The 25531-nt window shown below is 43.4% G+C and overlaps 3 long non-coding RNA genes across 6 annotated transcripts in view; 2 read left to right on the top strand and 1 right to left on the bottom strand.

Moving 5' to 3' along the window:
- The window catches only part of LOC114894787, a 28462-nt gene extending 4815 nt beyond the window's left edge, over positions 1 to 23647 (bottom strand). The window contains exons 1-6 of one of the 4 annotated variants that reach the window (XR_003793314.1): positions 23266 to 23647; positions 20652 to 20730; positions 18756 to 19391; positions 16181 to 16291; positions 13223 to 13277; positions 10811 to 10953 (exon numbers count right to left, since the gene is read on the bottom strand). This is a non-coding gene — a long non-coding RNA (uncharacterized LOC114894787). Of the gene's footprint in view, positions 1 to 10276; positions 10954 to 13222; positions 13278 to 16180; positions 16292 to 18755 lie in introns of those variants that run through there. The other 3 variants (XR_003793313.1, XR_003793311.1, XR_003793312.1) reach the window with 3 other exon arrangements.
- Positions 3972 to 9803, top strand: LOC114894788. The gene is made up of 3 exons (XR_003793315.1): positions 3972 to 4056; positions 5161 to 5374; positions 9643 to 9803. It is a non-coding gene; the product is annotated as an uncharacterized LOC114894788 (long non-coding RNA).
- On the top strand, positions 20138 to 21758 carry LOC114894789. Its single transcript, XR_003793316.1, has 3 exons — positions 20138 to 20254; positions 20539 to 20584; positions 21676 to 21758. It is a non-coding gene; the product is annotated as an uncharacterized LOC114894789 (long non-coding RNA).
- Positions 23648 to 25531: the final 1884 nt, after the last annotated feature.

The following is a 25531-nucleotide window of genomic DNA, read 5'->3' as shown; positions in this document are numbered from 1 at the left end:
TGCCCTGTGGGACTGAATATACTCGGCGGTGCCCATTTTAAAAGTCCAAAGGGTGAATTTTATAGGTTTTTTGATTCTTAAAACGTTAGCTCAGATTTTGGGGAGTGGGGCACAGGAGGGACCAAAGCGTTTGTCAGCCAGACATGGCTGCTTAACTACTAGTTGGTAGTCTGCAGCCTGGGTTTAGACCTGGGGGCTGGGGGGTGGGGGCAGGAATGAGGCTGGACTTATGAGTGCAAGATATTTTTTTTTTAGGAGTGAAATACTGAATATATTCCCCTGGCCCTGCCTGCTGCCATCACTGTTCAAAGTCATTTCCTTCTGAAGCCCTCCAGTGTCTTCCCACCACACTTAGAATCACATTCAGAGTCTACACCCCAGTTTATAACTCCACCCGACCTGCCCCGGCCACCTCCCAACCCTGCATGGTGTTCCCTACTACACTTAATTTTTTTATTCCTGAAACCCACCAAGCTCATTTTGCCCTCGGGGCTTTTGCACGAGCTCTTCTGTCTGCTTGAAATACTTGTCTTTCAGATAGTCCTAAGTCTGGCTCTTTTTCATTCAGGGGTTGGCTCAAATGTCACATCCTCAGAGAGGTCTCCAAAACCACTTCTGGATTTAAGGATTTGCTAGGAGGACTCCAGGAAGCAGCATGGCCATGATTTTTACAGAGAAAGGACACAAAGGAAAATGGGCAGTCAGCGAATATCCAGTGGATGGATGGATGGATAGATGGAGGATTTTACCTGTCCTGTTGCTCAAGGGCAATGCTTGCTCCCCCATCTGTACTGTCCTAAGACTTCTCTTTCAGGCTTTTCCCTTTGGCCTTGTAGATACCAGCATGTGTACCCGACATGTGTGCCCAGCTGAGAGGCTGATTTCACGAGTGAGAACAGTTGGATTTTATCCCATCCCTGACCAGACTTCAACTTTGCAGACTGCAGTGTTACACCTCGGTTTATCTCGTAGCTGTGTCCTAGCATCCCCCTGCCCCTCAGCCTCCCTCTCCTCCCTCATCCCTTTGATCAATGGCATTATCCTTCTCTGGCTGAACTGTTTACACACACACACACACACACACACACACACATTTTATAAGCACTGAAGCACTGAAAAAGCAGAACTCTGACCCATACTCTATATTTCATGGGAAACCTTTCCAAAGAGATTCAGCTGAAAGAGTTTCTAAGAAACTCCTCCCTCCCTCCCTCCCTCCCTCCCTTCCTTCCCTCCTTCCCTTTATCCACTTTTTTTTTTACTCTTTCATAAAACTCTCTGAGCCAGGCACTTTGTCAGGCATGGGAGACAGGTGTGAACAAGACAAACACCTGTGGTTTTTATCCTTAAAATCTGGCTTTCAGATGCTGCGGGCATGGACACTAATAGGTAAGGAAACAGCAAGCAGCAATCATTTTGTAAAAGGTCCCAGAGGTGAGGAAGCCGCTGAGGTTATAACTGTTGGCTGCCCTACTCTGCACTGAAAGTAAGGCCACGGGTGCCAGGACTGGCCGTGTGAAGAAGTAAAAAAAAAACAACACCTCTTTGCAGCTAAGAAACTTAAAGGAGCACCGCTGTGTCCAGCCCTGCTCGTTCAGCCTGTGTCTGGAGCTCAGTTTCTCCACCTGAGGATGGCGCTCTCCCAGGCTGTGTGGCTATGGGGTGTGTTTTCTGCTTTTTTTAGTGGTTGCCCTAGAATTTGCAGTATACACTTACGTACATGTGCATTTACTCACATTTATAATTGATCCAAATCCACTGTACCACTTCACAGGTAACACCAGTACCTTCAAAAACAATCCTTATTCCTCCCCCATCCCTTGCATCATTGCTGTCATTCTCTTCACTTAGGCATAAGCATACACACACACACACACACACACACACACACACACACACACACACGCAGGCATACATTGTTGCTATTATTATTTTGAACAAGCTGCATCTGTTAGATCAATAAAGAATAAGAAAAATAAAGGTTTTTATTCCACCTTCACTTTTTCCTTCTCTGATGCTCTTCTTTATGTAGGTCCGAGTTTCTGATTTTTTTTCCTTCTCTCTAAAGAACTTCTTTTAATATGTCTTAGAAGGCTGGTCTGCTGGCAGCAGATCTTCTCAGTTTTTCTTGGTCTCAGAACATCTTCATTTCTCCTTCGCTTTTGAAGGATAATTTGCCTGGAACAGAATTCTCAGTCGGTCAGTTTTTTTCTCTCTCAATGCTTTAAGTATTTCCCTCCACTCCTTTTGTGTGTTGGTTTCTGGCAAGTCAGGTGTCATTATCTTTGCCCACCAGTAAGGCAATTTCCCTTTCCTTCATGAGTTTTTCCTTTATTTTTGATTTTCTGCCATTTAAATATGATATGCCTAGATGTAGTTATACGATATGAAGAAATAAGATATAGCCTGGACATAGGCATTTATCCTGCCTGATGTCTCTGAGCTTCCTGGATCTGTGGTTTAGTGTCTGACATTCATTTAAGGGAAATTCCCAGTTATTAGTGCTTCAAATATTCTGTTGCTTGCTTTCTTCTCCTTCTGGTATTCCCCTTATACATATGTTATACCTTTTGTGGTTCTCCCACAGCCCTTGGAAATTCCATTCTGTTTTTTTCTTTTTTCAGTCTTCATTGTCTATGCTTCTTGGCTTATGAGGATTCTATTGATACATTGTCAAGCTCAAAGATGCTTTCCTCAGCTGTGTCCAGTCTACTAGTAAACCAATTAAAGACAATATTTCTGTTACAGTGCTTTTTATCTCTAGCATTTCCTTTTCATTCTTTCTTAGAATTTCTCTGACTCTCTGCTTACATTGCCCATCTGCTTCTACATGCTGTCTACCCAGTAGAGTCCTTAGCATCTTAATCATAGTTGTTTTAAATTCCCAGTCTGAGAATTCCAACATCCTTGCCACATCTGAGTCTGGTTCTGATGCTTGCTCTCTCTCCAAACTGTTTTTTGCTCTTTGGTATGCCTTATAATTTTTTGCTGATAGCCTGACATGATGTACCCAGTAACAGGAACTGCTATAGGTTTTTAGTAAGGTGGTGATGAGGTGGGAGGGGAGGGGAAGCGTTTCGTAGTCCTGTGTTTAGCTCTCAGTCTTTTAGCGAGACTGTGCCTCTGGACTGTGAACCCCCCGATGCTTCTCAGTTCATCTTCCTCACCCCCTAAGGTGGGACAGGTGGCTAGAGTGGGCTGAAGCCGGGTATTTCCCTTCCTCCACGTGGAGAGCTATAGGGGCCTGGAGTTAGGTATTTTCCGTCTCCTAAATCAGTTAAGTTCTTTTAAAATCCCAGCAGGTGAAGTCCTGGTTAAGTAGTTTCTCCTGAGGGCAGACCTTGTTAAGAGGTACAGAGTGGTCTGGCCTATTTCAGAATGCTTCCTTTTCCCCTCCCCTGCTGGAAGAATGAGGGGACTTTTCTCTGATATTCACTGTGAGTACCTGGTCCAGTAAAACAGTGTGGGGAACCCCCCCCCCGTGACTGGGTACCCCTGGAGTTTTTGACTCTCAGATCTGTCTACAGCAGCCTCCAGCAATTCATCAATTTCAATACCAGTTTCCCTATGCTGGCACTGGCTCCCGCCAAGGTTGATGGTCCAATAAGTGGTGATTTTCTGTATTCAACTGTCTGTCTCCCCGATTTGGGGGCAGTGGTTTGCCCTTTGACCTCATTTCTTTTACTGATCTAAGAAGAGCTGTTAATTGTTTTCAGTTTGTTCAGCTTTTTGCCTGTTTCTATGATGGAGAGGTGACTTCTAAGCTTCTTACATGATGGACTAGAAACCGGAAGTCTGCCCACCAGTTTTAAGAACCAAAGAAGTGACAGACTGAGAATGTCAATTTTTGGGGGGGGGGGGGGGGGGGATTCATTGGTTTAGAAATGGAAATTTTAGGCTTCTGTTGGAAGTTTCAAAGGTGCCTGAAAGAGAAAGTTTTGACCGATATTCTGGCCACGTGCAGGAAATGGTGATATTGCAAAGCACATGAGTCCGGGGACCAGCGAAAGGGGAGCTTGAAATCTGCTTCTCTCAACACCCTGTTGTGTGCCCCAGGTCAGTCACTTCCCTTTTCTGAGATTCCTTATCTAAAACTGGGTGTTGGGACATTTACCGGAAGCTTTCGAAGGGATTAGAGGTAATTTGTATAAAGTACATAGTAGAAGGTATATTCCCAGTTATTTTGTACATAATAGAATAGAAACATTATAGATCATTATAGACAAAGTTTTTTCTTCCTTTTACTATGGAAAAAAAAAACCTGAATGTTCACTTAGCTCTCCAAGGACACAGGAAGAGATTCAAGGTTAACACAGTGCAAACCAAGCTAGAGAATGGTATGTGGAAAAGCGAATTTGAGCAACGTAGAAAACACAATTCATTATTCAGATCTGTCCGAAGATTCTGGGCACATGTGGCAAAGTGTAAGATGGTGAACTTTTCCCCTCGCAGCCTTTGTCTTCACTGGGAAGTTTCTCCCTTGAGGGAGTCACTTTATGATATAGTAATTGAGTAGGAAGAGAGAAATCTCTTGCTAAAAGAAGTAAGTGACTGGGTAGCAAATCAGTTATCAGAAGCATCACTAAAAAAAAAAAGTCTGTACTAAGCACCAGGGTATTCTTTTGTGGCTGGGAGAGTAAACTTATATAAAGCACAAAGGTACCCCCTCCCACTTTGAAAAATCTCCAACTTCTGTTTCCTCTCCACTTTGAGGGAAGTGATACACTAAAATTAAGCGGTGGCTTCTCATCGCGGTTAGCAGCCTACACTTGGAGCCAGTCTGTCCTGGGTTTGCAGCAGGGCTGGCCACCGCATGTCCTCATGGAACCTGGGGTGAATTAACCGACTTCTCCAAGCCTCCATTTCTCACCTGTAAAATGGCAGTTGTTGCAAAAATGAAATTTTGATAATCCCTGAAAAGAACTTAGCTCAGTGCTTGTGAAGGTTAGTCATCATGATTTCTAGAAAAGGGCGGCTTCAGGACGTTTTCGGACTCGAAATCCTCTGCAAACAGTGACTCAGAAAGACTTTTGAAATTAAAGGAACAATTCAGAACAGGTTTTAAAAGTTGGGAAAAGATGGCAGTGGGGATGATCAGGAGTAATCTTGCCTGCCATCTGGAAGAGAAGCCAACATCCTCCTGTGGTTTTGCTTTCCTAGAATCACTTCTGCTTCTAGCCTGGAAGTGGACAAGGATGGAGAGAGATTGGAGATGAGCAAAATGAAAGCAAAGCAAAGTGTTCCATCTTCAAGAAGGGTCCCCAGAGTTACGCAGCTTCCCAGTTCTGGGTGGAACCCAGAAACTATTGCCTCTGAGCAGAGGGCTGGATGAGTCGATGCATGTGAAGCCCTTAACAACAGTGTCGGGCACCAGGTAAGCCCCGTTTCATACTGTGCTGCTGGGTTTGCTCCCCCTGACACCCACGTTCCCAAGGGGCACAGAGCTGCCCTCCAGGGGATCACAGTTTCTCGATTTCTCAAAAATCATACTCTTTATAGATAAAGCACAGAAATATACACAGTGCATGAACAGATATATAGTGTATATGTGGTATTAACATATCAGGGGGTAATTACAAAAAACAGTCTAAAAATATTCCTTGTGGGGGGATGCAAATGAGAAACATGTTAAATAACACTGGCTAACCCTGATATAACGGGCTGGGGGGGACGTGGACGGGGCAGGTACCCAATATAAGACTAAAAATGGCGGGACCTCAGATGGCAGGAAAGGGGGGGGATGGGAGGAGGGATTTCATGTGTGCAGGAAGCACGTTAAAGTGAGAAAGTTCCCCTGAGTGAGCAACATCCTCCTCCTTGCTGCTGCTCCTACTTCCTAGTTGGGAAGGCAGTATTGTGTAAGGAGGAGAGAAGGAACGTCTTGTGAATTCTGGCTCTGCCATTCATTTGCTGTGTGGTCTTGGGCAAACCACTGACCTCTCTGAGCCACATCTATAATGTGGGCCTAGCAATATGAGAGTCCGAGTGAAGCACCTGAGGAACAGCAGAGGTTTAGGAAATGTGGTGTCATTTTTACACCGTCCTCTTTGTCCTGTAAAATGGCAGATGACCCAGGAGTGTTTGAAATTTTCAGGAAGGGAAATCACTTCCTTTGAGGTGAACTCCTGTCCATTAACATTTTATTCAAATTTTAGTCCCTCTGTCTTCTTTTTAACCCTCTCTTCCAAAGCTCTGGTTCTTAATTTTCTTTTGAAATTTCCAATAACACATGTATTAGGGATGCATTATTTGCCAAGTATCAGACACACATTATTTTATTTAATCCTCACAACAGTCCTATGAAGCCAGCACTTGATATATGTTTTTTTTTTAATTCAGCTATTCTAAATAGGTTTGTAGTGGTCTCTCATTTTGGTGACTAAAGATGTTGAACATTTTTTCATTTGCTTATTTGTCTTCAGTATATATTTTATTTGTGCCTGTTCAAATCTTTTGCCCACTTAAAAATATTGGGTGGTTTGTTTTCTTATTATCATTATTGTAGTTTGAAAGTTTTCAAACACATATTCTGGATACGAATCCTTTGTCAGATATATGATTGGCCAACATTTCCTTCTAGTGTGTGGCTCATCTTTTCATTTTCTCAACAGTGTCTTTCACAGAGCAAATGTTTTAAATTTCGATGATGTCCAGTGTATCAAGATTTTTTTCTGTGGATGAAGGTTTTGGTGTTGTAGCTAATTATTTTAAACACCATGAGCCAGTCAAAATGCATCTGTGGGCCACGTGCATCCTGCGGGCCCCACAATGGGGTGGGATTTTTAGACTAGAAGGAACCTCAGGGGATGTGGAAGCCATGACAATGTGCTTCTCGGGTCTCCCGCAGCAGGGCCTGTAATTGACCGAGGGTCCGGATGCCCTGCTCTGAAATCCACCTTTGTGCCAAGACCACATTTCCCCCAGGTTTCTCCTTACCAGTGACTGCCTGCAACAGGGGTACTAAAGCAGGCTCATTTCTGGGAGACACGTGGCTTTGCCAGAACTTTCTTAGAATTGTGCCACAGACTCAGACTACTCCTACCCACCTGTTCGTTCTTCTTTTCTCCTCTGCGGGGGTTAGACGAGCGTTGTGGTCTAACTCTTCTCCCAGCCTCCTCTGGCTCCTTTCTCGTGTTCCCATCCTATGGGTCCCGCCCATGAAAAGTCTTGTATGTCTTTTCCCAGCTTGGCATCTGCTAGTACTGTGCCTGGCAGGTCATATAAATGGCTAAAGTGGTTCAGGTGAGGCCTGAGGTGAGTTAAAACCCCACCCCTGTTTCACGAGGACAGCTTGTATCTAATTCTGATTGTTGCCAAGGAGAGAGTGAACCCAGGGCAGAACATCACTAGTTTTTAAGGAGAAAAACTACAAAAAATTATAATCCTTAATTCACCCCTCTCCTTTGACAGAAGAAATTGAGGCAAGGAAGGGAAATGCCTTTTCTAAGATCACTCGTGTAGTAGGTGGCAGAATGTGTGGCCAGAATCCAGAGATACTAGATCCTGATCCAACTCTTTCCCTTCTTCCTGTTTATCGAGTAGGTGGGTCTGTATTCGTTATCTATGGCTGTGTAACAAATCACACACACACACACACAGACACCCCTGCGCCAAATGGCAGCTTATAACAAGGCACACTTACTGTCTCACAGTTTCTGTGGATTGGAATCTGGACTCTGCTTAGCTGGGTCTCTCACAAGTCTGCATTCAAAGTGTCAGTTTAGGCCAGGGTCTCATCTGAAGGCTCAGTTGAAGAATCTGCCTCCAAGCTCATGTGGCTCTTGGTAGGACTCATTCCCTCAAGGGCTGTTGGACTGAGGACTTCAGGTCTTTTCTTGCTGTCCGTCAAAGGCCACCCTCAGCTCCTTGCTGCGTGGAGCTTCCCAACATGACAGCTTGCTTCATCAGAGTGTACAAGCTGAGCAGGGGACAGAGCGTCTGCTGGCAGAGGTGGAAGTCACAGTCCTCTGTAACCTAATCACGAAGTGCTATCCTCCCATGTTTATTGTATTCTATTTGCTAGACAGTCACTAGGCCAGCCTACACTCCAAGGGACATGAATACAGGGGGCCATGTTCGAATACTGCCTTGGAAATTAGGACACCCCCAGTTGTGTTGCATCTTTCCCCTGTAAACCAAGACACTACTTTCGTGGGGAGAGGTCGGGGATCTATTATATTAAAATGAAAACAAGTGCTGATGTAACTGCCAGATAAGATTGTGGAGGGAGAACTAGATCAATGTGGACAAGAAGGGAAGCGGTGGTAGGGGATAGGGCAGGGGTAGAAAAAGAACCTCCAAGCCAGGGCAGCAAAACCCTGTTTTCCCCACCAGGCACCCTCACCGTGTTCTATCTTCATTTTGTTCTGTGCCATGGGCACGGAAAACGTTAGCAAAATTCAGGACATTGCTTTGGCAGAGATCCTTTGCTCTCAGGTTACTGCATATTCCTTCTAGTACCAAGAGTGCTCATAATTGTTGAGGAGCAATACAAGGATCAAAACTGTCTCCTTTGTATATAGGGAGGAAGTATGGGACAATAATTAAAATAATGATAACCATTAATATTTGTTAAGGGCTAGCTGGACAGCCTGCCTGGAGCCCAGCAGCTTTGCCCCATTGAGTCCTCAGAACAATTCTGTGAGGTTGTATTAATATTCTCTCCATTTTACAGAGGAAGAAACTGAGGCTTAGAGAGATTGGGAGATTTACCTAATGTCACAGCTAGATGGGGCTAGAGCAGGAATTGACCCATGTTTTATTTCACTTCAGTATCTACCACTAGAGTATTTCCCAGATTTTATTCATTCATGTATAAACTGTCAGAGTTGCTGCCATATCCAACATCATTTATTCTGCTAACACATGCGGGATACATTTTACTACTCTCCCCCTAATTTGCAATGATGCAGGCTCTGGGCTATGGCAGAACTGAGTTTAACCCTGCTCCTATCACCTCTCTGAGCTGCAATTTTCTCATCTCTAAAAGAGGAGCACGGGCTCAACTTGTCTGACAGAGAGACAGATCATGGGAGTAAATTAGGAGGCACATTGTAGATGCCCTAGAAATATTTTGCTGAAGGGACCCTCAAGGAATAGGATCTATCTTTATTAACTCTTCTAAAAGATATATACATGGTTAGTATATTTTCAACGTCATCATCAATACTAAGGAATTCCTTAGCACTTTCCATGACCTCCGAGAAATTTGCAATTAAGTGTTAAGATCGGCATGTAGATTTAGTTTCCTGGAGTTGGAGGCAACATTAAATAGTCTTGTTACTCTATTTGGAGCACATACATTTGCTCTAGCGTTTTTGCTTACTTGAGGGAACCATAATGACAGTATAACATCGTGATTAAGGGTATGGATTTTAAGGTCAATCAGATCTGGTTTTGCTTTCTGATCTCTCCATCCACTGGCTTTGTGACCTTGGCTATCTAAACGTTCTCTGCTTCAGTTTCATTAAATCAGTTGGGAATGCTTTCAGCTGTAAGTAGCAACCACCATAACAAAAAGCCTACAGAGACTTAGGTTGTTTTTCCCCTCACTTAAAAGGAAGTCCAGAGGCAGGAAGTTGTTATGTTTCAATGGCTCCAGAATGTCAGAGCTTTGCGATTCTCTTTTCTTTATGCTTGCAGGATGCCTAACCACTTTACTCGCAAGTTAGGGAAAAGGAAGGCAAGTAGAACCAAGGACATCTTTTCCTTTTTGAGACAACAAACCTGCCCAGAAAACTGCCAGCGATCTCCTTCACCGGCCTGAACTGTGTCACATGGCCAAGTTGCAAGGGAGACCAGGGAAGGCTCCAGAATGGAGGTGGGTGAGGGAGAGGGGGCTGTGGTGGGGATTATGTCAGATAATGTATGTAACTGCAACAGGGAAATGGAGGCTTCATTCCAGTGTCCTGCAGTGAGGGAGCGTCACATCAGAGACAGGGCAAAAACCTGATTTTCTACCAGACTGGAAGCTCCATGCAGGGAGGGTTTTCTGTCTTTCTCGTTTATTATTCTAGCTTGATGCCTAGAACACAGATAACCATATGGTGCTTCTCAGTAAATATTTGATAAATAAATGAATGGGTAATAATCTGATACATTTATTTGATTTACTGTCATTCATCATCTCCTCAAAAAACATTTATTCATTGCCCCTAAACAAACATCAGAATGTAAGAATCATGAAAACAGGACTTCTGGTGGTGTATTATTTATCTCTTGCTGTGTAACAAACTACCCCAAAACTCAGCAGCTGAAAATAACAAACATTTCTTACCTCACACCGTTTCTGAGGTCAGGAGTCACTGAGAACAGCCTGGACAGGTGGCTCTGGCTCAAGGTTTCTTGTAAGTAGTCACGATGTAGTCAGGATGTTGGTCGAGGCCGCCAACATCTAAAGGCTTGACTGCAGTTGGAGGATCTGCTTCTCAGATGGAGCTCACAGGGCTGCTGGCTGGAGGCCTCAGTTCCTCCCCATGTGGACTTTTCCATAATGCTGCTTGAATATTCTCAGGACATGGCCGTTGCCTTCCAGAGGGAAAGAGCAAGGAGGAAACCGCAGTGTGTTTTCTGACTAGGCTTGGGTGTTGCTCAGTGTCACCTGCATAATATTCTACTCCTTAGAAACAAGTCATGAGGTCCAGCCTAAGCTGAAAGGGAGAGGCTTCTGCCTTTTGAAGGGGGAGTGTCACAGAATATTTTCCCCCAATGTGTTTACACTTAAAAAAGTTTTCTTTATTGAAGTACGGTTGATTTACAGTGTTTCAGGTGTAGAGCAGAGTGATTCAGTTAGACATATTCTTTTTCAGATGCTTGTAGACATTTTAAAACCACCAGTGTCTATTCCATTCAGTGTTGTATTTCTAGCATCTAGAGATGCCTGGATCCTATAATAGATGCTTAATCAGAGCTGGTTCCAGGTTGGTAGGCCTTGAAGGTTATAAAATTTGGGGGCTTTAAGAGAAAGGATGTAGAAAAGTTATGAAAAATGTTATAAAAGTTAGTATTTATTTAGAATAAAAGAATATACTACAAATTACCCAATTTTTAAAGCTGAAAATAGCACTGACATCACAAAATCCTCCAAATAACATCTTCATATTTTATTAACTACCTGACTTTTCCTGTAATGTGCGTTTCCTATGTATTTTGGCTGCACGCTCTTGGATTACCTGTTAATCTGACAGTGATCTTGGATTATCATTTTCTTTAGAGAGACTACTAGAAAGAAGATTTAATCTTTCCACCATCAGGATTGATCAAAATTTGTTGTTGTCAATTTAGAAAAGTTTCTTTTGGCTTTGCAACACATTACTGGTTAGGTGATGTAAATTTTTAGGATTGTTGTGTCAGACTTGGGAAAACATCTGTCCAGTTGTTTATAATATGACCTGTAAGATTTTAGGCAATTCGAGTTTTCCAGGGCAGTGATGAATCTCTAATACTCTTTGAAGGATGACACCCATTAACTAGTTTGTAACGATGGAGCGTTTCTTTTGCGTTATCTTTGTCAGTGCCAATACTTCTTCTTCCTGGGTGACCATTATCGTGTGCTCCTCTTCAGCAGACTGTAATGGTTAATTTTGTGTGTCAGCTTGACTGGATCATGGGTTGCCCAGATGTTGGTTAAATGTTATTTCTGGGAATGGCTGTGAAGGTGTTTCCTGATGAAATTAGCATCTGAATCAGTGGACTCAGTAAAGCAGTGCGCCTTCCCCAGTGTGGGTGGGCGCCATCCAGTCCATTGAGAGCCTGAATAGAACAAAAAAGCAGAGGAAGGAAGAATTCAGCCCTTCCTGACTCACCGCTTGAGTGGGGACATTGATTTTCTTACCCTAGGTACTCCTGTTTCTTAGGCCTTTGGACTCAGACTGGAACTACACCACGGGGTCTCCTGGGCTGCCAGGTTATAGACAGAAAATTGTGCCACTTCTCAGCCTCCATAATGGCGTGAGTCAATTTCCTAATAATCTCTTCCTATACTTACATATCCTATTGATTCTGTTTTTCTGGAGAATCGTGATTAATAGAATGATTTTAAAAACCCAGTTATTAGTTAAAAACCTAGTTATTAGTTTTATTCAAAATTATGTTTTACTGGTATCACTTATACTTTGACAGAGAGCTCACCAGAGTTCCAAGGTCAAGGTGTATCATATATAAGTTCCCTGATATATGAGAAATGCACCACACTTGACTATCCTGTGTGTCTTCACACACATACTTGCTATTTATGGAACTGTCACACTGAAATTTAAATTTCAGTGTCCATATATACAGTTTTATTGGAACTTAGACATGCTCATCCATTTACTTACCGTGTACAGCTGCTTTCATGCTGCAGCGTCAGAGTTGAGTAATTGAGGCGGAGCCCACAGAGCCGACAGAGATTAAGGTGTATAGTATTTGGTGCTTTACAAAAAATCTGTTGACCAACCCCTGTCCTATGGAGATGAGCAAGAGACACACTCACCTTCTTGGCCTCCTGAAGCAATGGCCATTTTTCAGTCCCTAAAACATACCAGTCTGTGTACTGACTCAAGACTAACCTGTCTGCTCTTCTCTCTGGAGAACAATCTTCTCTCAGCCAGTTTTGGTCTGATCATATTCATCCTTCAAGCAATTTCCCCTACCTAGAGAAGACTTCTCTGGCAACCTGTCTAAAACAGTTTCTATTATTCTTTTTTATTTTTTAATGTTTGGCTGTGTTGGGTCTTTGTTGCTGCATGCGGGCTTTCTCTAGTTGTGGCGAACGGGGGCTACTCTTCCGTTTCGGTGCACCAGCTTCTTATTGCGGTGGCTCCTCTCATTGTGGAGCACGGGCTCTAGGTGCGTGGGCTTCAGTAGCTGTGCCTCGTGGGCTCTGTAGTTGTGGCTCGCGGGCTCTAGAGTGCAGGCTCAGTAGTTGTGGTGCACGGGCTTTGTTGCTCCATGGCTTGTGGGATCTTCCCGGACCAGGGCTTGAACCAGTGTCCCCTGCATTGGCAGGCGGATTCTTAACCACTGTGCCACCAGGGAAGGCCAGTTTCTATTATTCTTAACCCTTGTTTCCTGTTCTTTTCAATCATAGTCCTGCCCATGGTTTGTAATTATTGACATGACTTGTTCGTTAAGGTTGCTGCCCCTTTTACTCTGCAAATTCCCTGTCAACATCCCAGGGTGGGTAAGAGTGTGAGCTCTGAAACCAGACAGCCTGGGTTTGAATCCCAGCTTTGTCACTTACAAGTTGTGGAAGCTTGGGTAAGTCACTTATCTTCTTGCTTCTTCCATTTTCTCATCTGCAACATAGGGATAATCATAGTAACTACATAGTAAACATAGTAAGTACTACATTCAGCTTTGAGGATTAAATAAGTTGTAGATAAAGCATTAAGAAGGAAGCAGCAAAGGAAGCCATAAACAAAAGGAAAAGACAACCTACGGGCTGGGAGAATATATTCGCCAACAATGCGACCGACAAGGGCTTGATTTCCAAAATATACAAACAGCTCATACAACTCAATATCAAAACAAACAACCCAATCAAAAAATGGGCAGAAGACCTAAATAGACATTTCTCCAAAGAAGACATACCGATGGCCAACAGGCACATGAAAAGGTGCTTAACATTGCTAATTATCAGAGAAACGCAAATCAAAGCCACAGTGAGGTATCACCTCACAGTCAGTATGGCCACATCAAAAAGTCTACAAATAATAAACGCCAGAGAGGATGTGGAGAAAAGAGAGCCCTCCTCCACTGGTGGTAAGAATGTAAATTGGTGCAGCCACTGGAAAAGAGTTTGGGGGTTCCTTAAAAAGACTAAAAATAGAGTTACTATATGATCCAGCAGTCTCACTCCTAGGCATATATCAGAAAAAGATGAAAACGCTAATTCAAAAAGATAATGCACCCCAACGTTCCTAGCAGTACTGTTTGTAATAGCAAAGACACGGAAGCGACCAGAGTGTCCACTGACAGATGAATGGATAAAGAAGATGTGGCATACACACACACACACACACACACACACACAATGGATTATTCAGCTATCAAAAAGAATGAAATAATGCCATTTGCAGCAGTGTGGTGGACTTAGAGAGATTATCATACTAAGTGAAGTAAGTCAGAAAGACAAATACTATATATCCACGTATATGTGAAATCTAAAAAAAATGATACAAATGAACTTATTTGCGAAACAGAAATAGACTCACAGACATAAAAAAAACAATCTTATGGTTGCCAAAGAGGAAAGGGAGGGGAAGAAGGGTAAATTAGGAGTTTGGGATTAACAGATATGCACTACTATATATAAAATAAACAAGGACCTACTGTATAGCACAGGGAACTATATTCAACATCTTGTAATAACCTATAATGGAAAAGAATCTGAAAAATGTGTGTGTGTGTATATATATGTGTGTGTATGTATATATATATCTCTGAATCACTTTGCTGTACACCTGAAACTAACACAACATTGTAAATCAATTATACTTCCAAAAAAATACTAGTAAAAAAACAAAACACGAAACCCAGTACCTGGTAAGCAATTGATAAGGGTTAGCTATTAATACTTAGTACTGTATCTTCAGGGTTGGACACAAGAGTACAACCAGTATCTCTTTGAGTGAAAAATGTTTTTGGAATGAAGCATTTGTGGAAATGAAGGCTTTTATCTGGTGCCTCATACCTCTTTTATTTTTTAACCATATGCTGTTCCATTTAAACATTATGGACCTCAAGTTTCATTTAGTCCACGAAAGGCTATAAGTGACCTTGATTTACATAACAAATCAGTAAGACAAGTGTTTGAAGCTTTTTTTTTTTTTTTGGCGGTACGCGGGCCTCTCACTGTTGTGGCCTCTCCCGTTGCGGAGCGCCGGCTCAGCGGCCATGGCTCACAGGCCCAGCCACTCCGCGGCATGTGGGATCTTCCCGGACCGGGGCACGAACCCGTGTCCCCTGCATCGGCAGGTGGACTCTCAACCACTGCGCCACCAGGGAAGCCCTGAAGCATTTTTTTTTACTTACTTTTTTTTGGGGGGGTGGGTAATTTAGTATCTGTCACGGTATGCCCACGGACAGATTAAGACCTATAAGTATTATGAGGCCTACATCAGTCAGCTATTGCCATGCTAATGTCATGTAACAAATCACCCAAAGCTCAGTGGCTTAAAACAATAATTATTTAATCTCACAAAAGCATCTGCAAGTTGGCTGGTTTTCAGATGATCTAGACTGTCTGGGCTGGGCTTCAAGGTGTGGGTTGCATCAGGGTCTGCTCTAGGTGTCTCTCATCCTCCTTGAATGAACAGGCATGTTCTTCTCACGGCACCGTTGGACATGCAAAAAGAGTGAGACCCGCGGTGTAAACACGTACTAAGGCTTTGCTTGCATCCTGCTTGCTAACAGCCTATTACCAGCAAAGTTACATGACTGAGTCCAAATCAGTGGGTCAGGGAAGTATATTCCATCCAAAGCAGGCGTGGGAGAGGTGTATTTCCTGAACAGTGATACACACTATCCCAAGACCCATAACCAAATAAAAGTTAAAATAAAAATCAAACTAAGGGCTCCCCTGGTGGCGCAGTGGTTGAGAGTCCGCCTGCCGATGCAGGGGACACGGGTTCGTGCCCCGGTCCGGGAAGATCCCACGTGCCGCGGAGCGGCTGGGCCCGTGAGCCATGGCCGCTGAGCCTGCGCGTCCGGAGCCTGTGCTCCGCAACGGGAGAGGCCACAACAGTGAGAGGCCCGCGTACCGCAAAAAAAAAAAAAAAAAAAAATCCAAACAAAAATGAAAAGTTATATTTTTCAAAGAGACAAAAACATGTACATGTTAAAAATAGCCTTTCTGAATTTTCTGGTTGTCTCCTTTGGCGGGCAAGAGGGGTTGTAATGGTGTCCCTGCTTTTCTGGTCCTTTAAGTGTGTGTCTGGTCTTCATTTGGGGCCAGCCAGCACTGATGACTACTACTTCTTGTATCCTAGTGCCCAGCACTTCGTAGGTATTTGACATAGTTTGTTGAACACAGTTGTTGAATTCTATAAATGTATGGCACTTGCATCAGTGCATGATAGCTCTATTTGCTTTACAGAAATTCAGGAGCATTGTAGGTATTGCACGTTTCTACATCAAAGCTTTAAAAGTAGTTATGGGGTGTGGAGGTGCACACAACTTCTAACACTGCCGTGCATACCTTGGAGGCCTCCAAGCAAGTCGTTGCCTCTGGGTTTCCTGTTTCTCTGTTTCCCCTGCGATGGAAAAGCGATTGCTTTCTCATCTGATGTTGCTCAAGGGAAATGCGTGCCTGGAAGATAATCAACAGAGAGGAGAGTGTAGACAAGTAAATAAACAGTTTAATGAATATAAGATAAAACTTGAATTAGGGCTTCCCTGGTGGCACAGTGGTTAGGAATCTGCCTGCCAAATGCAGGGGACATGGGTTCAAGCCCTGGTCTGGGAAGATCCCACATGCCGCGGAGCAACTAAGCCTGTGTGCCACAACTACTGAGCCTGCACTCTAGAGCCCGCGAGCCACAACTACTGAGCCCGCATGCCTAGAGCCCTGCTCCGCAACAAGAGAAGCCACCGCAATGAGAAGCCCGTGCACCGCAACGAAGAGTAGCCCCCGCTGGCTGCAACTAGAGAGAGCCTGCGCGCAGCAACAAAGACCCAACGCCGCCAAAAAAAAAAGCCATGAATTAAAGCCAGCTTTCAGAACCTCACATTTTCTTTTCATCTACTGTTTATTCAGTAATTGCACAATTACAACTTGCATAAATGATTTTATATACCTAGTAGTCTATAAATATCTCCAGTATATATATGTTTGTAGATAAGGAGGGCAGGGATGATCATGATTGAACAAACATGTTCTGACATAGAAATAACCTTGCAAATACTACGATGTTCAGCTTTTACCAATGCTAGTTTTTCCTGACCCGGGGAACTCAGTGTTATGAATTTTATTAACAACTACCTTTGAGATTAGGTAGTTATTATGCCACACACTGGGGTGAGATATCTCTATATATTATTCTTTTTAACCCATGTAACAGCACTGCCATGTTAGAACATATCCCTGTAGTAAAGAAGGGAACACAGAGATGCAGTAAGTAGCTTGAGCCTGTATTTGAACTCTAACATGCTTCACTAGAAAATCAGGCTGATTTGAAAGTTGACTACCCACCTGTGTACAGGGAGGGCCAGTTGAGGACAAGCAAGCGTGGCATATAGATATGCATATGACTGTCACGTCTTATTTCTTGCACCAGGATTAATGTAACAGAACACCCAGTGTGGGAAGCCACCTCAGGGCCATCCCCGCCATTCTGCTTTCCTTCAGTTATGTAGTGCAGAGCTTCTTTGTTAGATGACTAAGGTAGGCATGGTAAACATGTCACCCGGATTGTCAGATGCCTCTGGTTTGGAAATGTTCACTCAGAGCCATCAGTGAAGCCCAGAGATGACATCTTACAAGCTGGTGATAAAGCTTCAAGTAGCTTCCACTGTGAGAAGGGCTTAATTATGTGTGATTTTTCAAGCAGTATCTGTAGATTATACAGATAAGATGTCTCCTGTCTGGTGTGTGCCTTGTACTAGCACCCTTATTGAATCGTGACTGTTGCCTCTCCTTGGTTGTGAATTAGGGCCCCAGGAGCCTCCAGTCAGGTTTAGCCATTGTCCTCACGAAGTTCATTATTGCTCTTTTGGTTGAAATTTGAAGGGAAGAACAACCATTAGGTAAGTATGCAATGTCAGGGGAGCAATTTGGTTTGAAAACTCTCAGAAACGGCCTTTAAAAAAAAAACAAAAAAAAAACGTCTAGGGCATTTCTTTTTTGAAAAAATAAGTTGAGTATTTTTGTTTAAAAAAAAAAAAGAGGGTTTCTGCCTTTCCAGTTAAGAGCAATCTTTAAAAGGCATCCAGAAAGAAAAAAAGTTGGCTCTGTTTTCTGAATTGCTAGTTGGGAGAACAAAAGCAGCAAGGGAAAGTTTGACTTGACTTCCTCTGCAATTTGTTTATATCATCGGAGCAGAAAGAATCTCAGGGCTCAGCTCGCCACTTCCTGAATAAAGAGAGAAAAATGCCCAGAGTGCTGGATTCATTGAGAGGTGCAGAGCGATCAGCAGAAATCCTGACCGGCTGAGGGGCCCAGAGGGCAAAGGAAGAACGTTTCTCCGTTCAGCTACAACCTAAGATAACTGCGAGGTCCCCAGTCACCAAATACTCCCCCAGCCCTCCCAGTGGCCACAGGGAGGCCAGCTGGGAGGAAGGTGCAGCCTTCCCTAGCTTGTTGCTATGGAGTCGGCGTCATCCAAGACAGTATTGTCAGTCAGTCCAATTCAAAGACAGCAGTGGCAGTAATGGAACTGCATTGAAATTACAAATATTTACTTGAAAAAAAAAAAAAGTCCAAATCAGATGTAACTGAGATGATAAGGTTCTGTTTACTTCTCTAGGTAGTAGCCAGGAAACAGCCAAACCAGTTAGGGTAGGAAATTTTCTTTTTTTGGTCAGGTATGTACTGAATCACTGGCAGCAAACTTCAGGGATTTTTAAGAGAGACGATTTCTTTCTCTCTAGGTTCTCCTGGGCAGAGTGCCTGTATTCCTTCCCCTCCACACACTTTTTTAAAAGCAATTCGAGGCCAGCTGAGCTCATTTTGATTATTGCTGTTAGTTTCCTGCCACTTGTCTTTGTAGGCTGGAGTGAGGCCTAAGGATTTAGATGAAAAACATCAGGCTGCTCTCCTCTTCGAGAAATCTTACCTGTGTGGTTTCCTAGCTTGCTTTTTCATAACTTATTCGCTTGAGGTCTGCCATAGCTGGCCTATTAAAGAGAAATTTGAAATCAGTGGGTGAAAGGGCTAAGAAAGAGAAAAATACAGTTGAGCAGTGAATGTACTTGGCTGAGTACCCTTATGGGAGACTGATTTCATTGGCCTTTGGAACACTGGAGGGGATTGCAAAACATGCAGCTAGAACAGAGAGAGAATGCAGATGGGGGGGGTTGCAGAATGGGGAGACAAAGAGGGTTTCCCTTTCCTCAGAAAGGGGGGATCATCCTCCTTACTAAAGTGCGTTTCTTGGGGCAGCTCAGAAGCAGGAGAAAATGGCAGGCAATAAGGGTGGTGGCCATTTGAATAATGAATAGTATAACACGCAGTGATTTCAAACCTCACAGTTTGTTATTGGAAGTTTTTCTTCCCATTTGGAGGGCAGGTTTCCATCAATTCTCTTGTCTAATTCCTGCTTCCTGCCAAGCTGCTGCTGTTTTCAAGAAAACACTTGGGTCACCGTTTGAGAGCTTCAAAAACCTCAGTGTTCAATTAGCCTCCTTTTGAATCCCTTCTGACGGTTGGTTAAATATGGGTCCAAAGTCCTTTCTGTGAAGTAGGGCTGATCCTGGGGTGAGGAAACTTAATTTTCTGAGTGTTAAGAAACAAAAATAATGTTTTAACAGCACCATTACTAGAAAACTTGGAAATTGCACTCTTCTAGTCTGTTCTGTTCAATTCCATTTTATGGACCTCTGAACATTTCATAGTACAAAGGGCTATTATATAAAAAGGACACTTGGATATCCTTCTTAAAGGTTCCCTTGTACTTTCATAGCATGTTTACAAGGTTACTAAGTATGCTTTCTCATCACTGTATTTTAAATGGCTCGACTACTACTCCCACGTTTGAGAATCATTGAAACTGCCTGAATGGAACCGGGATATCCTTTGTTCCCCATTGATTCGGAAACAAAAGATGCAGGAAAAAAAGTTTATTTTGCTGCTGAATGCCATATGCAGATGAACGCATTGTCGATTAAATTAAACCAAGGATCTGAAGACTTTTTCAAGCCTTAGAAAGAATGTTCTTATAGTTACGGTACATGTTAGAATTTGCCCTCCAGTTTTCATTTATTCTGTTGTGCTTGTGTCTAACGTGGGGTTATGTAAGTCACACACCCAAGTCTTCAGGAATAATAAAGCGTAATCAATAGAGGAGAATCAGCATCAAAAAAGACCAAAGTTGCTGTGTTGTTTCTTAGGTGGGAAAATACCAGCTGGACATAAGTAGGCAGTGCCCTCCATTCATTTCCTCCCTTCTCCATCTTTTCCAGTTTCTCTAGACCCGAGATTCTCATTTTCGGCACTGTTGACATTTGGACTGGGTCATTCTGCGTTGCAGGGGGCTGTCCTGTGCGTTGTGGGGTGTCTACCAGCTTCCTGGGCCTAGACCCCAGATGCTGGCGGCACCCCCCACAGTCATGACAGGTAACCTGGGCTCCTATAGCTGCCACATGTCCCCTAGAAGGGGGGTGGGGAGGGCGTTTGGATCGCCTCGGGTTGAGAACCACTGTTTTAGAGCAACCCAACCACAGAATCCTGTTTGAAGGAGGAAGAGAAGATTAACTTAGTGTTCAGCCAGCGATAGTGAAAATCACTGGTTACAAAGCAGTTATTTTAATCAATTCATAAAGTTAGATCTCAGAATATGAGAGAGCAAGAGAAGGAATCAAAGGACTCAGACAACGTAATAGCTGCCCTTCATTTTACAGGTGGGGACCACAGCAGGAAGTGCATCCCAGCATATACAGCTAGATGGTGAGCTAAGGCTAGTTATTGTCAGCTTTTTTTCTTGTTATTTCAAGTAGTTCATGGATTCACTTACCTATCGTTGTGCCCCTCCTGCTGGGAAGCATCTCAGAGTAGACGGGAAACAACGCATCTCAGGATCCTTTTCCTTATGACTGTGAAGTAATTAATATTCACTAATTTAATTTTCAGTGCCTAGAAATGGGCATGTAGTACAGTAATACACATTTTATGAGATACTGTTAGAATAATAAAAATGTATCGTAATGACGATATGGCTAAAGAAGTTTAAAACACGTCTTAATAAAGATGTACCTCTGTTTCACTGGGATGTATAGTTCGCATCAACTATTTTTATTAAATATCGAACAAGAGAAGCAGTGCCCAGAACCACGTGATCTGAGCCCTGTATGTACAATAACGAAGCTATCAGTGTTCATTTTGAGTATTTTTTTTTTAAGTTTTAAATGAAGTGTTTTGAACGCTGTGACAAGTGGACAGAATGAATGGTGCAATGGTCAGTACACGTACTTACTGCCAAGATTTGCTGGTTTCCAGCTTTCCCATTTCAGAGCCTTTACTGGTCCTTTTGGCAGTCATTTATCTGCACGGCTCATTCCCTCCTTCCCTCGTCCAGGCTGAAATGGCACCTTCTGAGGCCTCCCACTCTTTCTTTACAGTGATACAACTACAGTGTATTCTATATGATGAACAGAGGGCACCATCCGTCACTTGCCCGCCAGCCCTGCTTTAATTTTTTATAGCACATATTATATATAAATATGTATTTGGTTTACTTATTTGTCTGTTTCCTCCAACTAGAATCTAGCCTGACTCCCTGATGGCTTTGTTTTATCTAGTAGTGCTCAGAACAATGCCTACCTAGTACACAGTAGGCGCTCAGTAAATATCTGTTGAATGAAAGTGTTGTCTGGGCAAACTGGGGGCACGAGCAGGCTGGTAACAATTTAGTGTGGGTTGATGCAGTCTTGCACTCTTGTAAATGACCTTTGTCTTCTCAAGTGTAATATTTAATATTTAATTGGCATGACAAGTTAACTATTGCAAGCGGTTAATCATTTGTTCATTTTAAATAACAGGTTGTTTTTTAATAGAAGTCTAACGAAGAAAATAATACTGGACTCCCAGCCTACTGACCAGAGAAGCCTACTGATACTTAAACAGCAAAACAAAAGTACATGCTTATAGTTAGAAACTTGAAATTGCATAGAAAAGTTACAGAATAAAAAGTAGAAGACATTCCCCTATCTACAAAAAGAAACACTTGTAACCAATTTCTCATGAGTTGTTCCAGAAAATTTCTCTATGCCCATAGGTATACATTTACTAGCAAAATATACCTTAAATTGCTTTAAATGCGCACACACACATGCATACACACATACCAGAATGGTTTCTTTAACCCTTGCACAGTTTGTACTTAGATACTTATTTGCTCAACTATGTGTTGAACATCCCTCTTCCATCCAACTGTACCTGCCTGTCCACCATTCTATCCCCGGTGCCTGGCACACGGCAAGCCTCATCACCTGTTCGTTGAACAATTGGTTAAACTGGTACACAGTCTTCAACAGCAGGTGCTATGCTTTTATTAATGTACCGTGTCGTGGCCAAAACACGATCCTTATGCCATTGGTGAAGTTCCTTAGGATTTGTATTCAATGAACATTTATAAATTTTTAAAAATTGTTAGCATTCTAGGTGTTTTCACGTGAATTAGCTCATGCAGTCCTCAGGCAGATCTCCTAAAGTGATTATTTTCATTTGTTTTTCAAGTGAGAAAGACTCAGATATCAAGACCGAACTATAGATGAAGATGCAATATTAGGAAAAAGTTCTAGGCCTCCATGCCCTATTTCTATTTCTTGGTAACTTCATTTTTTTTTTTTTTTTTTTTTTTAACCAATCTCAGCAGTCAGAATGCTGTGACCGTTTGAGCTGAGCTTTAAATACCAAATATTTCTATATAGTCTGTCGTGTCGCAAAGATACATTTCAGGTCTCTCTGACTAGCGCAGCAGATGAAACAAAGATCTGAAGACTCACTAAACACTAACAAAACAAACAAGCAAACAGAAAATTCCTCCAACACAAGAGAAACTTCTTGACAGTGTAAAAAATGAATCCACCTGGCTTCTAAGAAGCAGGTCTGAGCAGCTCAGAATCAAAACAGGAAGTAAGTTGTAAATGGCAGAATGAATAAAACAACTATTTTGGGGGTGAAACAGAAGTTGCTCTCTGCACTTTAGATGTCACCTTTCAAAGTGAGGAGGAGGGAGCACGTGGGGTCAAAATGTTCACCCAGGGGCTCCATTTTCAAAAAGAAACAGCCAGTATACAACTCAGTAAATAAGAAAAACATCGAACTACATGGCTATAAATGGGCGAATTTTACGGCATGTAAATTATATCTCAAGGTGTTAAAGAAAAAAAAAGCCAAATTAAGTTAAAAGTTGTTTTATCTTTGCCAGAGTGCGTGTGTGTGTGTCTGTGTGCGCGCGTGTCTGTGTGCACTGTGGTCTGTGCGTCCAGTATGTGGAGACTCAAAGGTTACTGTTTAATATTATGTAGAAAACATGTGCAGAGCCAAGGAGGTGAAAACAGTTCTCTCATAAAAAGACCACGGGGCTGGGGGGCTCCTGAGAAGTCAAAGTAGTTGAAAAGATGAACCTTTTGTCCTGGAGGTGTCATCACGTCCTCCTACTGGGGCGAAACCACAGAGCATAAAGCTTGCCTCCCGCTTGCCGCTTCCCTGTTGATTCTGTTCCCTCGTAATAGCAGCCTTGTTCCATCTGCCGGGATTCAGAGATTTATGGAGGCAGAGTGTGAGGGGAATTATTTCCAAAAGAAATAATCGCAGGAACAGTGAGACGGGAGGAGGAGGAGAAGAGAGAGAGGGAGGGAGACAGAAACAGAAACAGAAGAGAGTAATTTCCAGGACAGAATAAAATTGGCTATCATGTCATTAAAGTGTTAAAACACTGCAAGCACTGTAAACTGACGACGGTGCCTTATGAAGAGCCTTCTGTTGGGACTGGACGAGTAAAATGAAACGCAGAGGGGAAGGGGGTGGGTGGGGGGAGGACCTGCTCGCTGCCAGGGGCAGGGCTTCGCGGTTAAACCTCGGGCCGTGGTTTGATGCCCTTCTGACTCACGGAGACAAAGGCCACCTGCCAGCCTGGGGTCCGGCGAGACCTCACACTCCACGTGAGCACCTCCTGTGGGAAGAAGGAGAAAAAGACGCACGAGCAAACCTCAGAATTACGACAAAAGAAAACAAAGCCTTAGTCTAAAAAACCAAGTGAGGTTATTTTTCTGAGAATTACATAAGCAAATGCCCCACGCTTACCTCTGATTATTATCTCTTAATCATAGGTTTAAAAATGCCAGTAAAACTATGTCAGGCTAGGACAGAGGTTACTTTGGGGAAAGAGGAATGATTAGGAGAGGACACGGGGACTTTCAGGGTGCTGATTTCCCGGATATGTGACAACTTTGGGAAAATTCATCAAGCTGGATAGTTCCAATTTGCGGTTATGTGTATTTTACTAACATTTAAAAAATGCCAATATGATCTCCCTGCGCCTCCTTCCTCATTCATTTCAAAGAGAGCTTGGATCCTCCTAGCTGTGTCGCCCCCACTTAGCTCATGGTAGCCTTCAACGACTTACCTCAAGACTGCAGCAGCATCCTGGATTCTTTCATCCTGCTGGCCCTGCCTCCAAAGCAGATTCCACATCTCTCTGATTTACTCCATCTCCAGTGGCCTTCCAAGTCGACGTCCTGTTTGACTAGACGACGGTTAATGGACTGCCAATCAGGTTTCCTGCTCCCTCTAATGCTAATCCAGTCTCCAAAGTTAACCTTTTTTAAAAATGGAAATCAGGTGACCACATCCTCCCTCAAAGTCAGCTTCCCATCACATGTAAAGTAAGACCCAGCTGTGGGTAAGCCTTCTGGAGTCGCTTTCCTTCTATTCCTCTAACTCACTAAGTTCATTCCTTCCTCCGGGACTTGGCTTTGCTGTCCCTGTCCTGGGTCTCAGCTCTCCCGTCACCTGCCCACCGAGGCCGCCCCCAGTCAACTATGACAGTCACCGCTCCCCATCACGTTACCGTCACGACACCTGGCACTATATGACAGGTTAGGTTGTCTCTTAGTTGTGGTGTTGACGGGATTTCTCCCTCACCAGGATATAGGTTCCCAGAGAGGCAAGGACTGTGTCTGTCCTGTCAGTATCTCCAGTTGGATGTTATAAAAATAGTCTGAAACATCACATGCCTGAAACCCAGCCTCTGGAATTCTCCCTCCCCACCATCACCACCTCCCTCCAACCTGCTTTCCTCATAGTACTCTGCTTGTGGCAACTGTTCATTCAGTGACTCAGGCCAGAAATATTGGAGTCACCCCTGACACCCCTTTCTCCCCTCACATCCCACCTTCAATCCATCAGCACTTCCTGGTGCTCTTACCTTCACAGAGCCTGACAACTCATCTGCCACGTCCTGCCCCTGCCCTGGTGCAGGCAGAAAAAGGGTTCCTGGAGCTGCCTAACAACCCCCTACATCTCCCTGGGTCCCCCTTTCCATTTAGTCTCCAGAGTCAGGTTATTTGAAAAAAATTTTTTTTTTTAGCCGCTCCGCACGGTTTGTGGAATCTTTAGTTCCCTGACAAAGGATTGAACCCAGGCCCTTGGCAGTGAGAGTGGAGTCCTAACCACTGGACCACCAGGGAGTTCCATCGAAAATAATTTTAAATCCCACATATCTTTCCAGATGTGTCTTTCCAATGACCCCCCATCTCAGAGCAAAATCTAAAAAAGTCCTTCGGTGACCTGCACGCATCTGCTCCCCTGACTGCCTCACCCACCCTCTTTCCCTTGCTTTCTCCACTGTGGCCACACTAACCAAGGGCACACCCCCTCAGACCTTTTCAC

The sequence above is a fragment of the Monodon monoceros genome, unplaced genomic scaffold (genome assembly GCF_005190385.1).
Source record: "Monodon monoceros isolate NGI ecotype Baffin Bay Population unplaced genomic scaffold, NGI_Narwhal_1 Super_Scaffold_13, whole genome shotgun sequence".
NCBI lineage: Eukaryota > Metazoa > Chordata > Mammalia > Artiodactyla > Monodontidae > Monodon > Monodon monoceros.
Note: the sequence above shows the minus strand (reverse complement) of the source record. Positions and strands in the feature narration are given on the sequence as shown.